Source organism: Tenrec ecaudatus, chromosome 8 (assembly GCF_050624435.1).
Source record: "Tenrec ecaudatus isolate mTenEca1 chromosome 8, mTenEca1.hap1, whole genome shotgun sequence".
NCBI classification, from domain to species: Eukaryota; Metazoa; Chordata; class Mammalia; order Afrosoricida; family Tenrecidae; genus Tenrec; species Tenrec ecaudatus.
The window spans coordinates 110,833,409-110,848,628 of NC_134537.1; positions in this window are offsets into that span (position 1 = coordinate 110,833,409).

Here is a 15,220-nt window from a genome sequence, read left to right on the forward strand (position 1 = left end):
ACCTATGAATCAGATTGCAGCCTGATGACATCTCCTTGGGGGATCAAGAAGAGCTGATTTCTCTTTGCTCTTTGACCTTTTGCTGGAGCTGGATCCTGCATCTGGCTCGTTGATTTCCTGTAGGGTTGGATGAAGCTTCCTGCTAAACATTGCTTCAACTCTGAATGGTATTTCCACCTAGCTATACTACAATTGAATCTTCAAAAGGCCATTCTCTCTCACCTAATTCATCATCACAATAATAAATTTGTGTTTTTTAATGCAGTTCTATCATGGCAGCTGTTTGTGGTTCACTCAGTTCAACGAGTATAATGTCATCAATGTAATGATCCAAGAGTGGAAACATGAGCTCCATTACACTAATAGACGAACCTAATAGTCTCCTTTATGACCATGATTCGTGTGGTAACAGATCTCATCTTACCAGAGCAAGATTCCAATACCTAACACATGTAAAGGTGGGTGGCATTCCTCACCTTGATATCCTCCTGAATCCATGGATTTTCATCTATATGACAAAAGAAGCCCAGGGAGGAGGTAGGGGACAATGTTTGTCCACGTATAAGGTTCAAATAACCACAGGCATGACCAGAAGGTGGCAAAGCCTGAGGCATTCACCAGGAACCAACCTCAAAAGGGAAGTACAGGTCCCTACGGGAGATTCCAGCCTCAAGGAAGGTAGCAATCCGTGTGATCAAGGAAATCCGCAAAAAGACCTAAGAGATGAACAGAAATGGTCACAGTATACACTATCTGTCAGACCAGGTTGCCACCACGCTGACACTGACTCATGGTGAGCACTGTGTGTATGGTTTTCAATGGTTGTTTTAAGTAGATTTCCAGACCTTTCTTCCATAGTGCCTGGGGGTGTACTCAAACCTCCATCCTTTCAGCCAGCAGCTGAAACCTTCAGCCAATTGCACTGCCCAGGGCTCCTTAGGGCTTAGCAGTAAGACAACCAATGAGCAGTCTGGACTAAAGCAACTAGAATGACAGCACTGACCAAGGGAGGGACAGGGCCTGAAGGGAGCAGCAGCCTCAGTGGAGTGGACACCAACCCTGTGGAACACCAACAGTGGTGCAGGTCAGGGTGGCTGGCTAGACTCCTAGAGGGCACATCTTAAAGAGGCCAGAGCTGAGTAATGGAAAGGCCATCTAGATCAGCAGTTCTCAACCTGTGGGTCACAACCTATTTGGGGATCAAATGAACCTTTCACAGGGGTCGCCCGATTCATACCAATAGCAAATTACAGTTATGAAGTAGCAACGAAAATAATTTTATGATTGAGGAACTGTATGAAGAAAGGGTCATGACATTAGGAAGGCTGAGAACCACTGATCTAGATTGAATACAACCTCCAGGGAATCCCCTATTATTCTAAAATTTTAATGGGGGCTTGGGGAAAGCAAATCTCAAAAGAGGGGTTTGAAATACTAAAGTTGGGAAGTTGAGAAGATATAGCAATGTGATCTCATTTTTCTTAAAGTCAATGAGGTTGGGCATCATTACATTTACTCACAAAAAATGCACTCATAAACAACGTAGCACAGAGAGTCCCTTGGTTTCTCAGCAAATCGCTGTGCGTGATTTGGTACAAATTCAGCCATAACAAAAGTAAATGGCCCAAATCGAGCCAGCATGAAACCCTGGCTGGGGACAATAGAAAAGACAGTTTGCCACAGGGTCATGTGCCCAAACTCCCACCAAGGGGCATTTTTAAATTGCATAGCATGTTGGGTGCACTGTTTAAGTTGTTGGCCATCTAGGTGGGCAGCATTTTTGTGTGCATGTGTACACAGCTTTGCTAAGCCCTGAATTTGACCTCTGGGTCACCCAAATCCCATGTACCCTAGAATGGGTCTGTGCTCTACGGTGGCCGTGGAGCCTTTCAAGAAAGTGATGACACCCTTCCTTCCCAGAGACTCAGTAAAAGACAGTCCTGACCCTCTGACCTAAAGCAGAGTCAGAGGCCAGTGAGCACATCTCCTGAGGAGGAGAGCTGAAGGAACTTTCTTTTTATGTGTCATGAGAATCATAAAGGTCTATAGGTTGTATTTTTTTTCATTTAAATATAGAAATAAAAGAGAAATTTGAAAGTTCTCTCTTTCCCAACAGCCCTCACCCCAATCCATACCCCTCAATGTAAATACTGTTCAGAGTTTGGCTTATCTGCTCCCTTTTCCAAGCAAACACACACACACACCAAAGAAACAAACCCACTGCCTTCAAGACGACTCACTCACAGCACCCCTCGGACTGCAGAGAGCGTAAATGCTTACGGAACAAAAAGCTTCCCCCCTTTTTTCAGAAGAGCGGCTGAAACCACCAGTGTCATCGACAGCAGCCCCACACCTGACCCAGAGCATCACCACGGCTCCTTTCACACACAGAACGTACACACAATGTACTCGTACTGAACACAGCATGGTAAGTCACAACGTACGACATACTCCAATAACGAGCCACATTGGGGGCTGCCTGTTTGTTTGGTGCATTTTGTTGTTAGTGATATGTACTACACACCATCTGGCAATTGTAGCATATAGTTTTCAGAGGTTATCATTCTCAGCTGTTGCCTCCCAGATGTTCAATGTATCCTTTAAAAAGAGCTATTGGACATAGACATAAGTCAGAGCTGGTTTACAAGAGAATCATTGGGATAAAGCTCAGAGGTAGCGCACATCTCAGGGATGACCTGAACAAGTGTCTTGTTATTTTCAGTCCGTCCTGCCTTGTGGTCAGTTTGCTAGTCAACACATACAGATTCTTTTCATTTGTTTGGTTTTTTTTAAGTAGCTGCACGGCTATTCCAATATATGCCAACCTTTGTTAATACAGTTAGATTTTTTTTCTAGTTTTCGTTGTAGTTATTACAAAGATTGAAGCAACGTTAATCTTTGTGCAGATATCTTTGGGCATTTGTAAGGTATTTTTCTATAAGGTAAATTTCCCAAAGCAAAATGGCTGAATCAAAACAAAGGTGTATATATTTTTATATTTGTGGGTACTTTCGAAAGCTTGCGCCCAAAAAGGGGTCTTGATAGACATAGAAGATGACATTCTTCAGGTCTTGCTATGTCCCAATCTTGTCTACTGCGCCTTATCATTTTCAAAAAGAATGGAAGAGAAAATGCTTTTAGAATTCAAAATCCGGGCTCCAATTGTGAGGGAGATAATTCTCCGCTGTCCTCAGACATTAGAAATTCAGCAGATGTGCACAGTTCTACCCATTTTATTTATGGACAAGGTTGTTTTCAGCAGTTGTGAAGAGGTGGTAAGTTTCAGACCACAGGGAGTTGGCACAGGAGCGTCCTGAAAGGGCTTTGGAAACCCGAGCTCTATATTTGACAGATGAGTAAATGGAGGTGTAGGTGGCTGGTGCTCTGGTACCCAGCCTTCTGTGCCATGTGGGTGTGCATCCGTCATCCAGAACGTCTGGGTCTTCCCCATGAAACCTCGGAGGGGGAGTGTGCTGTGGGAAGTACAGCTGCCGCTGGGCGATGAGAAATGTTCTTCAAATATCCTCTCCCACCCCCCACCCCCCGGGGTGAGCATAAGGGGGCTGCTCTGGGATGGAAAAAAAAAAGATGAGCGCGTGTTGGACAAGAGGTGGGAACCACATTGAGCTCCCTGGCAGGACTCGCTCTTCCATGTGTGATTGGTGAGGAAGACGGCTCTCCTGTCCCAGACGTCCAGAACAGGCCCAAAAGTCAGCTCTCTCCAGTTCTGAATTCAGAGGAAGGAGCCCTCTTACCCATTTGTCCACCTTTCTCACAGTTCACCCAGAGAGGAAGTCTGGATTCTCTGAGTGGGAGGCCATCCCTTACAGGAGGGGGGTGTCCTCTTAGGCTACCCTTCTCCGTGCCTGTGGGAGGTGGCCACGGCTGTCCAGCTTTAGAACTGGGTAAGCAAATTTATGAAGCCAATGTGGCCATCACTCCTCGATGCTTCCTCGGCCCAGTTTATCAGAAACTCGTATGTTCATCTGATGTTTTATTGAGGGCTCTTACATCTCTTATAACAACCCATACATCCATCGTATCAAGCACATTGTACCAATGTTGCCATCATCATTTTCAAAATAGTTTCTTTCTACTTGAGCCCTTGGTATCAGCTCTCTTTTTCCCCCTTCCTCCTCCATCCTCCCTCCCTTATGACCCCTTGATAAATGGTAAATTATTATTATTCTCATATCTTACACCATCCGCTGTCTCCCTTCACCCACGTTTCTATTGTTCATCGCCCCTGGGTAGGGTGGTGGTGAGGGGCTATGCATTAAGGGAGTACTTGAGTAGAGGCCCAATGTCTGTCTGCTTCCTTAACACTTAATATATTAATATAGGTACATAGGCCTATATCCCTATAGCTATATACTAATATATTTATATATGTACATGCCTATATTTATCCCTCTATAAATGTGTTTTGCCTCCTCATTCTTTCTTCTATTTCCTTTTACATTCCTCCTGTCCCACTACCATATTCAACCTTCATTCGGCTCTCAGTAATTCCTCTCAGCTACACTGCCCTTGATCAAACCCTGCTAGGCATTCTATGCCCTCCTCCTGGCACTGACATCACAGGAAAAGGTTTTGCTTCTGCTGAGTGGCCTTCTTTAAACCACAACATTCTCTCTCAAAGACTGGGTTTAAAAGCTCAATTATTCACTTAGCAAGTGCTTGGTGGTTTTCTGGGTACTAAAGCTGTGGGCACAGAACCCCCTTCTCTTTTCCCTCTGGGAACAGAGGTTGCATTGAACTGGGCCTCAGGTGTATGCAGTTGGGTGATGACTCATTTGCCTCGTGGGCAGACGCGAAGCTGGAAACATCCTGCAGCATCGGTAGACTGGTTACTGCAGGAGCAGAGAGGTGGTCATCACAGCTGTACGGCAAATAGGAATTGGGAGTCCAGGTGGATAGCTTGGTAGGTGGATAGATATGCAGGTAGACATAAAGGAAGAGAAAGTGTCATTTGAATCATATCTATTGAATTGTAAGGAGGTTATCTAATATATTGTCAAGAACCTGGAGGGAAAAAACTCACTGCCTTCATGTTGACTCATAGAGACCCCATGGGGCCGAGTAGAACTACCCGTTTGGGTTTCTGAGCCTATCTTTCTTTGTGGGAGCAAAAAACCTCATCTGTCTCCTACTGGACAGCTGATGGGTTCAAACTGCTGACCTTTCCATTAACAGTCCAAAGTGTTATCCACTCTACCACCAGGGTTCCTTATACAGCCAAGAGTGGATATTTTAAAAACAAACACACAAGTCGCAGACTAATGTGTTTACTTTGCTTATATTTGAGTGAAAACAAACCCAAAAAAGAATCTATCCATATGTAAATATGCATTTGCATTGGTTTGAATGAGCAAGGCAAAAACCCTGGAAAATCATGGCAGGTGTTAGTACTGGTAAGAGGGAGGATCTGAGATGGGACCAAAGGAGATGACTCGATTTTATTTCCTATGCCTCAGTACATGTGTTTCTAAATCTTATTAACTCTGTTGGTGGTGGCGGTGAGACTATGCATAATAAAGTATACAGCACTTGGTGACTCTGTGTGTACAACGGCGTGATGCTGGTGACAGTCTGGGCTGTGCAACCATTCTTGTCGTCCTTGTCTGGTTTGTTCTTCAATAACTGCCGACATAAGCTCAGAGAGCCCCCCTCACAGCCCTAGAGACTCTTCCAAGTTGCCATTGTCCATTTGATTCCATGTAGGTAGCTGTTAAGATAAATCCAGGGGAAATGTTTTGTTTAAAGATTGTCCCAGGGGCAAATCATTTCACAGATTCATCACCCCCTCTATGGCTCCAGAAAGTCTAGTGTCTCTGAGAATTTGAAATTCTGTTTTGCATTTTCTCCCCTTTGATCAGGATTCTTCTATGCAAATTTTGATCAAGATGTTCATCACAGTATCCAGGTGCCATGTGTTCTCCTGGTCTCATGGAAAAGGAAGCAGTTGTTCAGGGAGGTAATTAGACAAACATACCGCAGCCTCCTCTTCTTCCTGACCCTCCTTCCTCCTCGGTTGCTCCAGGCTGATGAAGATCCATTTCTGTGCCTTGGATGGCCACTCGCAAGTGTCTCAGCTCTCAGGGACTCCATAGCAAATGAGGAAATACAACTGAAGTACTAAACACGTTACATATCTATACCATTTTGATTGTTATAGTGATCGTGTTTTTTATGTTGAAAGCATCAATGAAACAAATTAGATGAAGAGAAAAAATTGTTTCTTTTCTATGCTGTTGAAGGTGAGTGAGCAAGAAGCAAGCTAGAGTAGAATAATAGACATCCTATCATCTATTGATGTCAACAAAAAAGTACATTTGTGTGTATCCCTCCAAATACCTTTGCTTTAAAAAGCTTTGTTTAAAATGCTTTTCCCTAGGCAGATAATTCTTGTTGTGTGTGGGGAGGTCAGATGCTCACAGACATCTTCCCTGAATGCAGTCCCTGCCACACTGCTGTCTCCCCACACCACAGGGGTGGGGGCCTGTGACCATTAGCTTGGTTCCTGTAGGTGGAGTTCACACCCCACCGATAATGGTCTCTATCAGTTGAGCCAGGGAACAGGCCAAACCAGTTCTGTGATATCCAAAGTTAAGTTGCCATCCTAAATCTAGGATCCGCCCATTTTGTCGCATGTATACCCCCAATCCCTCCTCTTCCTATTGCTTATATTTCCCTAGACCACCCCCTCTCATCACTGTATTACCTATAGCACAACCCCTTCCTGTGATGTATGTGCTCACCTCTAATAAGGGGGCTTGCATGTCCCCAAAGAATATAAAAGCCTGGACTAGCATTAAACTCTCTCTCCCTCCACGTGGATCATCGAGGGGCTGAGGTGAGCATGCTACCATGAATCGTGTCTGACTCCATTTATTTCAATACTTCTCTTCTATCTCTCATGCTCTCTATAACTTTACTATGATGTTTACTTATTATCGCTGTACAATTATGCCTACCGGACCCGTAATGATGTGTTAGGGGCTGGCTTCCCCTGACATTGTCGTATAAAAAATTAAATTTATTAATAATTTATAATAAAGTGGGAGAACACTTATGATGTGTTTCTATATCAAGCGACTTCTGTCTTGGTAGGGAAAACCACCTAGACCAAAGAATATGCATTTAGGACAATGTAGTGTGTCAAGTCGACATCAATCCGAACTGTTGCTGGTGAGTCCATTCGGACTCATGGCAGCCCTCGGGGACGGGGACAATCACCCCACAGGGTCTCTGAGACTGCACTTTCACAGAAAGAGACGTTTCTCCCACAGAGCACCCACCATTCTGTTACCAGTCAAGCACTTGACCATCGTCCTGGCCAGGCTCCTTAGAGCACTAGCAGCAACGGTGATCATGGGAGGGGCATTTACTAAAAGCCATGCTCTGTGGGTATGACTTTACTTCTGATGCTTCAGCAATGTAACCGGTTTTATCTGATGGACAGGAGGTGCTAGGACTAAAGCATCTACTGGGTTTCACTAGGATGTCAGCAGTGATGCCCTTTGCCTTTGCCATGAGTAGAAAACACGAGGGATGGCACAAGGTGGCACCACATCTTGCCTTAAATGAGGGAGAAATGAAACAACAACCAGACCCCGTCCCTGTGACAGGAACATTTCTCTGAGTCTATACTTCAATTTTTTTTAACTAAAGACACAAAGGACTACTCTGGAACTAATAGAAGCTAAGAAAAAATTTTAACTGGGGCTGTCAAGTCAACACTGAGTGGTGGCAGCCCCGTGTCACAGAGGAGAACTGCCCCGCCGAGTTTTCTGGGCTACAGTCTTAATGGAAGCCAATCCTCGGGTCTTTCTGCTGTGGTGCCACTGGGTGAATCTGAACAACCAAACTTTAAGTTAGTAGCCAGGCACAGATGGTAAACTGTCTTCTTTAACTGTGCTGACCTAGAATACAGGCTTTGCAGCCAGACTCCCTAGTCAAATTCCAGTCCTACAGTCAAAGTGGTGTCCCAGCTTCTATAGCTCTGTAGACCTCGGTGTTGTCACCTGGCAAGGCAGAATGATGATTGTTGAAAATCAAGGATGTTACGTTGAAGAATAAGGCGCACCTCACCCAAGCCATGGCATTGCCCATTGCCTCATATGCATGTGAATATTGGACACTGAATAAGGAAGACCAAAGAAGAACCGGCACATTTTAATTGGGACGATGGAGAAGAACACTGACACTACCATGGATGGCTAAAAGGACAGGCGTATTTGTCTTGGAGAAGTAAGGCCAGACTGCTCCTTGGAAGCCAGGATGGTGAGACATCTTACAAACTAAGGACATTTCATCAGGACAGCTGTGTCCCTCGAAAAAGACATCATGGTTGGTGAAGTAGAAGGGCAGCGAGAAAGAGGAGCCATCCTCAAGAAGATGAATAGATGCAGAGTGTCTACATCAGTGAGTTCAGGCAGAGGAGCAACAGCAAGACAGTGGCAGCCCGGAGGGTTTCATGTTGTGTTGTGCACAAGGTATCTGTGGGTCGGACTGGCTCAATGGCCCCGAACAACAACATGCCTCACAGGAGTACTATAGTCAGTGCGTTTAGAGGTATAAGGTCTTACAACAGTACTTTGAACGTACCACCAGATGAGTGTTTGTTCTTTGACTTACAGTGTCACTCTTTCTTTCACAAAGAGCCTGGTGGCACAGTGGATTGCACGTTAGGCTGCTACGTGCGTGGAAGGTTGGCAGTCCAGAACCTCCAGCTGCCTAGATGTGCAGAAAGATGAGGCTATCTGATCCTATGCAGATTTAAAGCCTGGAATGTCCACAGAGGTAGTTCTACTCTGTCCGGTTCGGTTGCGGTAAGTCAGAATCAACTCCACAACTGACGTGTCCTTTCACAAGTAGGAAAATGATGGCAGACAAATTCTAGATTTGTCGTCAATGTTTTGCTGACTGTTCACTACAGTCCACTGTTGCTGCTAAGTGCTGCTGAGTCCACTCCTACTCATAGCGACCCCATGTGACAGAGTAGAGCTGCTTGCCCTATGAGGGCTCCTGGGCTGTACTCTTTCTGGAAGAACATCGCCAGGTCTTCCTCCCACAGAGCTGCTGGGGGGGGGGGGTAAGGGGGGTTACGCACAACTGTCAGTTTTTCAGTTCGAAGGAAAGCATTTAATTGTTACACTACACGCCAGACACCATTAGGCATTTTGCTTCTCTTCGGCTTTATTCTTCTCTAGAACTACCAGATAAGTAGTACAAGGAAAAGTGAGGTTTAGGAAAATTAAGTAATTTGATATGGTCATCCCTCATAAATGCTGGAACTGAGATTGAAATTCAAAACTGGCTTCCTTGAAGGTCAGGATCTTGATAGCATGCCCTGGTACGCCCATCTAAGATCTTGACAGCACACACCAAGACTGCCTTGGGCTCCACTCTAAGCCCTGAGACTTGCTCAAAAGAGAAGCCCATGGGGGTGCCCTTCTGAACTATGTCCCCAACTATCTGAGCTTCAAACCTGAACCTGCACCCGTCTCAGAAGCGCACGATACTTCCCTTTCTTTGGTCCTCGGGAATTGCGGGTAAACTTCACTTTTCTAATCGACTCTCCTAAATGTCGTTTCAATTTCTCCTGGCCAAAAGAAAAAAGTCCAATACTATATCCATTTTAGAAAACCTCTGTGTGTTTAGTTATTAAAGGTAGCAAACATTCACCTTTTAAAATCCAAACAATTTTAAAAGGTTCCAAGCAACATGCACTCACCGTCCCACAACCTACCTAAACAGCTGCAAGTTTAATGAAATGCCCATTTTTATTTTTCACTTAACAGTGGACGGAGATGTCACACCACCATGCCGCCCATTCGCTTTAACAGCTGCAGGGTGTTCCACTGATGGATGAGCCATGTTCACCTCCCCAATCTGCTGTCAATAGGGAGACTTGGTGCTGTCATGGTAAAGGGTTAGGCTGCTGACCACAAGGGCAGCTATCTGAAATCGCCAGTCACTCCGAGTGAGAAAGACGAGACTTTCTACTCCTGTAAACAATGACTGTCTCGGAAGCCCACAAGGGCAGTTCTGCCCTGATCTACGAGTCACCGTGTGTCGGGATCCACTTGATGGCAGTAAGTGTGTTTTTTTCTATTTGAGTCTCCTACTGACAAATCTATATACTCCCGCTGAATTTCAGTCCTCACATGCTCCCCAATAAGTATGTGCCCTGTTGTGTAACAGGAAGCATTTCTTTTGTGTTGGCTTTGAAATCTCAGACAGCTCTGTGGCCCCAGCTTAGCTCTCTCCATAGTTTGTTGCAAACTATGCCCATCTCTGATGAGGTCATTGGATCGAAAAGACAGATCGTATGTTAAGTAAGGAACCAAGCCTACACAGTTGAGGTTCACAAAGCCTTTCCCAAATTTCTGGCCCCCATGCTGGATTTGGTTTGATAGCCTGGGGCCCCAGGGAGAAGTTATTCCGCAGACAAGTGGTAGAGACAAAAGAGGCTGTTAACATGAAACATTTTACACCAGAGTCTTGGAATTTTCTCCAACAGATTAAAGTAACTTTTATATTAATGCAAGCCCTCAAGATGACTAACCAGGTTTGCACCACCCATGATATTTCAGGATATGATCTGTGTGTTTCATGCCTGCTAAAAACATAAGTGGGCCAAAGAGAAGATTACACAAATGATAGGCCTTTTAAACCTCTTTATATAAACGTAGAGAAAAATAGCTAACTCCATATAAAAGTGTAAAATACTGTTCAGGTATACTTGCATGTACCATATCTTCACTTGATTGGAATGGTTAAATTCTCAAACATCAAATGCGGTCCATCCAGGTAGATCCCACCATGACCATGGCCTCCACAAACTGTCCCCCTGCCCATCTCCAGGTCCCCTACATCTCCGCTTTTCAGAATTTTAAATCTGCTGAATCATTTTTACCTGAGAAAGTGTTTCACCTGTGTTTATCCTTCTCATTTGGAAAACAAGTGGTGTACAGTTTTTTTTTTTAATTTTTCCCCTTTGTTGTCAGTTGCTGTGAAGTTGGCTCAGACTCCAGAAGACCCCAACAAGCTGCCCCTCTCTGCGTCGTCGGCACAAATGTTAGTATGCACCAGGCCATTGGTGTGGTGTGCTTTGAGTACTTTCCAACTAGGGGGGACATGCTAAGTACGGTGCACAATGAGCAAATTCCGCCTCCTCGCGAATTCTTTGGTAAGGATCATCCTGAACCCAATTCCCACCTGGAAATGGATCCAGTTCTCAGCTTCCCACGTCTCCATCCTTGTTGCCAGCTGCTCCAAATGCTCTCTCATCCTCCGCCAGCTGGGGCCAGAGAAGCAGGCATCAGCTGCAAGCTCGGAGATCCACATGCTTCTCTCCCCTTCAGACCAGCGGCCTTTGTTCTGATCCCAACCCGCCTGAGCCAGGTCTAAGCAAACAAGTTTAAAGGACACCTTGCTTCAGATGGCCAAATAGGTAGAAGCTGGTTCTCACTGTCCCTGTGAATTGAATTCCTGGAACAACTCAGCAAATTTGCATGGAGTATCTGTACTTGCAGTCTCTGGTTTATTAAAACCAGAAAGAACACAAATGAAGAGACATATAGGACACGGTCCAGGAAGGGTCACAGCACACGATTTCCATGTCACTAGACCCTGGCCCCAGGCATGTACACCCTCTTAAAAGCAGATATTCCCATCAGCCAAGGAGCCTAAGGAACAAGCGCAGGCCATTTTATTGCACTTGGCCTATGCTACGTTTTAATGCAACCTGACGGTTTGTGACAACCTGCATCAAGGAAGCCGCAGGCATCATTTGTCCCTGTGTTGACTCTGTGTCACCTGGACAATATTTCAACCTTTTTCATAACGCACATTTAATAGATGACAGTGGTGTGTAGACATTTTTATGTGTGCTGGGAAACAAAAATAAAATCCTGTGACTTGCTTGATTGTGATGATCTGGAATGAATCTCTGAGATGCGTCTGGATCTCCACGCTCGGAGCCTCTTATTGACAACATTGCATATTGAGGGGTTTCATTCTATTGCCATGGTTGATTGAATCCTGAGCATGTATGATTGGCTAAACCTTACCCATCTCCCTCCCTTAGGTGGGCTTCCCTTAGCCAACCAGGTATGGTCTGTTCAGCTCCCAGTCATTTGCACAAATCTTTTTTGGGGGATTGATAGTTGTTTCCACTTCTTAATATATTTTTGCTTTCTTTTTTTTTCATAAATCTTATGTGTGGCTTGGCAGTTTGGGTAACAAAAACACCTTTCTTACTCGGGAAATAGCAAAGATAATTTTTTAGAAACCAAAGACAAAAGGCAATTGAGTTCTTTATCTCACAAGGACGCAATTCCCAGCCCTAAATGAGCCAGTTTCTGAGTTGATTCATAGATTTCCCACGGTTAATATTTAACGGTATCCCCTTGAATCTCCATGCCTTTCTCCCTATTCTATCTTTGTCTGTAAGCTTCACTGAACTCTCTCCGCCATGGTGTTGCTCCTAGTATTTATTTGAACCAGGTAATGTCCCTTTATACTATTCAAACAACTACCTTGTGATCTACAGACAGATTCCACTGGTGAAAATAAAGTCTTCTGGAATCCCATGATTTTAAAAAAATGTGCTATGATCTACGCAACTGAATGCCTATGCAGTCAATAAAACACAAGTAAACATCTTTCTGGTATTCTCTGTTTTCAGTCAAGATATTACATCTGATATCAGCAATGGTCTCTTTCATACCATATCCTCTTCTGAATCTGACTTAAATTTCTGACAGTTTCCTGTCTATGTATAGCCACACACATTTTAAAATCATCTTCAACAAAATTTTACTTGCCTATAATAGTCTTGAGGAGCCCTGAGAGTGTAGTGGTTGTGCTTGGGGCTGTGACCTGCATGGTGGGCAGTTCGAAACCACCAGCAGCTATAAGGGAGAAAGACTGGGTTTTCTATTCCCCAAAATAGTTACAGTCTCAGAAACTCACACAAGGGGGCCTCTATAAGTCAGCATTGACTATGGCAGCGAGATAGATGATCGTATTGATAATGTTTGGTAATTTCCATGTTCTGTTATGGAATACAGATCTTCCAGGTGGTTGTACAGGCAGCTGGCTTCCAAATTTCTTGTCATAGATAAGTAAACACTTTCAGAATTCCATCCATCTATGGAAGCACCTCAATTAGCATTATGTCAATTCCTAGTTACTAGCTGTTGGTTGATTCGGCATCTTAATGACCCCATGTCTAACAGCATAATGAAACATTGCCTGGTCCTGCACCACCGTCACACCATGGCCATGTTGCTGCCACGGTGTGATGTTCATTTGATGCTTACTGCTTCCCTTGTTTTGTTTTGTTTTTTTAACCCATAGAATCCTTCAGTAGAACATTTCGAGGCTTGGGTTTTTTTCTTCTTCAATTATTTCAGCTTGAGATGTCGCGTGTGTTCTTTTGACTTTCTGACTCCGTATCTTAGCACATTTCATTATATTTGATTTTGTCTTCTCAAGCTTGTCCTTTGAGGTCACCTTTTTTGGTTTGCTGTTGGCGACTTTACCTTCAACAGCAAACTGCAGAGTCTCTCTCGACAGTGTTTTTCTTTTGCTTCTTTCTTTGCCATTTTTATTTATTTACATCATTTTATTGGGGCTCACACAACTCTTCACAATCCATCCATCCATCCATTGTGTCAAGCACATGTGTACAAAAGTTGCCATCATCATTTTCAAAACATTTTCTTTCTACTTGAGCCCTTGGTATCAGCTCCTCATTTTCCCTCCCCCACCCCTACCCTCCCTCCCTCCCTCATGAGCCCTTGATCATTTATAATCTTTATTCATGTTTTACAATGACAGATACCTGCCTTCACCCAATTTTCTGTTGTCCATCCCCCTGGGAGGAGATTATACTTGCTAGATCATTGTAATTGGCTCCCCCTTCCCCGCCCCCCCCCCCAACTTCCCCTTACCCTCCTGGTATCTCTATTCTCAATATTGGTCCTGGGGGGGTTATTTGTCCTGGATTCCCAGTATTTCCAGCTCTTATCTGTACCTGTGTACATGCTCTGGTCTAGCCAGATTTGTAAAGTAGAATTGGGGTCATGATAGTTGAAGGGAAGAAAGCATTAAAGAACTAGAGGAAAGTTGTGTGTTTCATTATTACCACGCTGCACCCTGACTGGCTTTCCTCTTCCTTGTGACCCTTCTGTAAGGGATGCCCAGTTGCCTACAAATGGGCTTTGGGTCTGACTCTGCACACACACCACCTCATTCACATTGGTAGGATTTTTTGTTCTGGGTCTTTGATGCCTGATACCTGATCCTATGGACACCTCATGATCATACAGGCTGGTGTGCTTCTTCCATGTGGGCTTTGTTGCTTCTCAACTAGATGGCCGCTTGTTTATCTTCAAGCCTTTAAGACCTCAGATGCTATATCTTTTGATAGCCGGGCACCATCGGCTTTCTTCACCACATTTGCTAATGCACCCATGTGTCTTCAGTGATTGTATCATGGAGGTGAGCAAACAATTATATGATATTTTTGTTCTTTGATGCCTGAAAACTGATCCCTTTGGCACCTCGTGATCACACAAGCTGGTGTTCTTCTTCCATGTGTGGCTTTGTTGCTTCTGAGCTAGATGGCCATTTGTTTACCTTCAAGCTTTTAAGACGACAGACACTATATATTTTGATAGATGGTCACCATCAGCTTTCTTCACCACATTTGCTTATGCACCTGCTTTGTCTTCTGCAGTTGTGTTGGGAAGGTGAGCATCATAGAATTCCAATTTAATAGAGGAAAGTATTCTTGCATTGAGGGAGTGCTTGAGTGCAGGTCCAATGCCTGGCCTTGTTCTTACTGAGCTTTTCCATTCTCTCTTTCTACAGACACTGTTCATTTGAGTTCTGTGTTTTTCATCAGGTGAGGTTCATGTGTATAGTCACCATTTGTATTCCTGAAGGCATTTTCAATTAATAGATCATTAGTCTTACAAAATTCCATCATGCAATCTTAAGCATCATTTCTATCACCGAGTTCATCTTTTACAACTGTTAGTCCTTCTAATTCTTGTATTCCAATCCACTGGTGGTGGTTGGGTAAATTTAAATAATAGTTTTACTAACTGATCTTCCTTATAGGAATAGGAATATTATCCTGTCACTGAGAGTATTGTATTACATGAAAGAGCTTGAAATGCTTGTTTTAAATATGAACGTG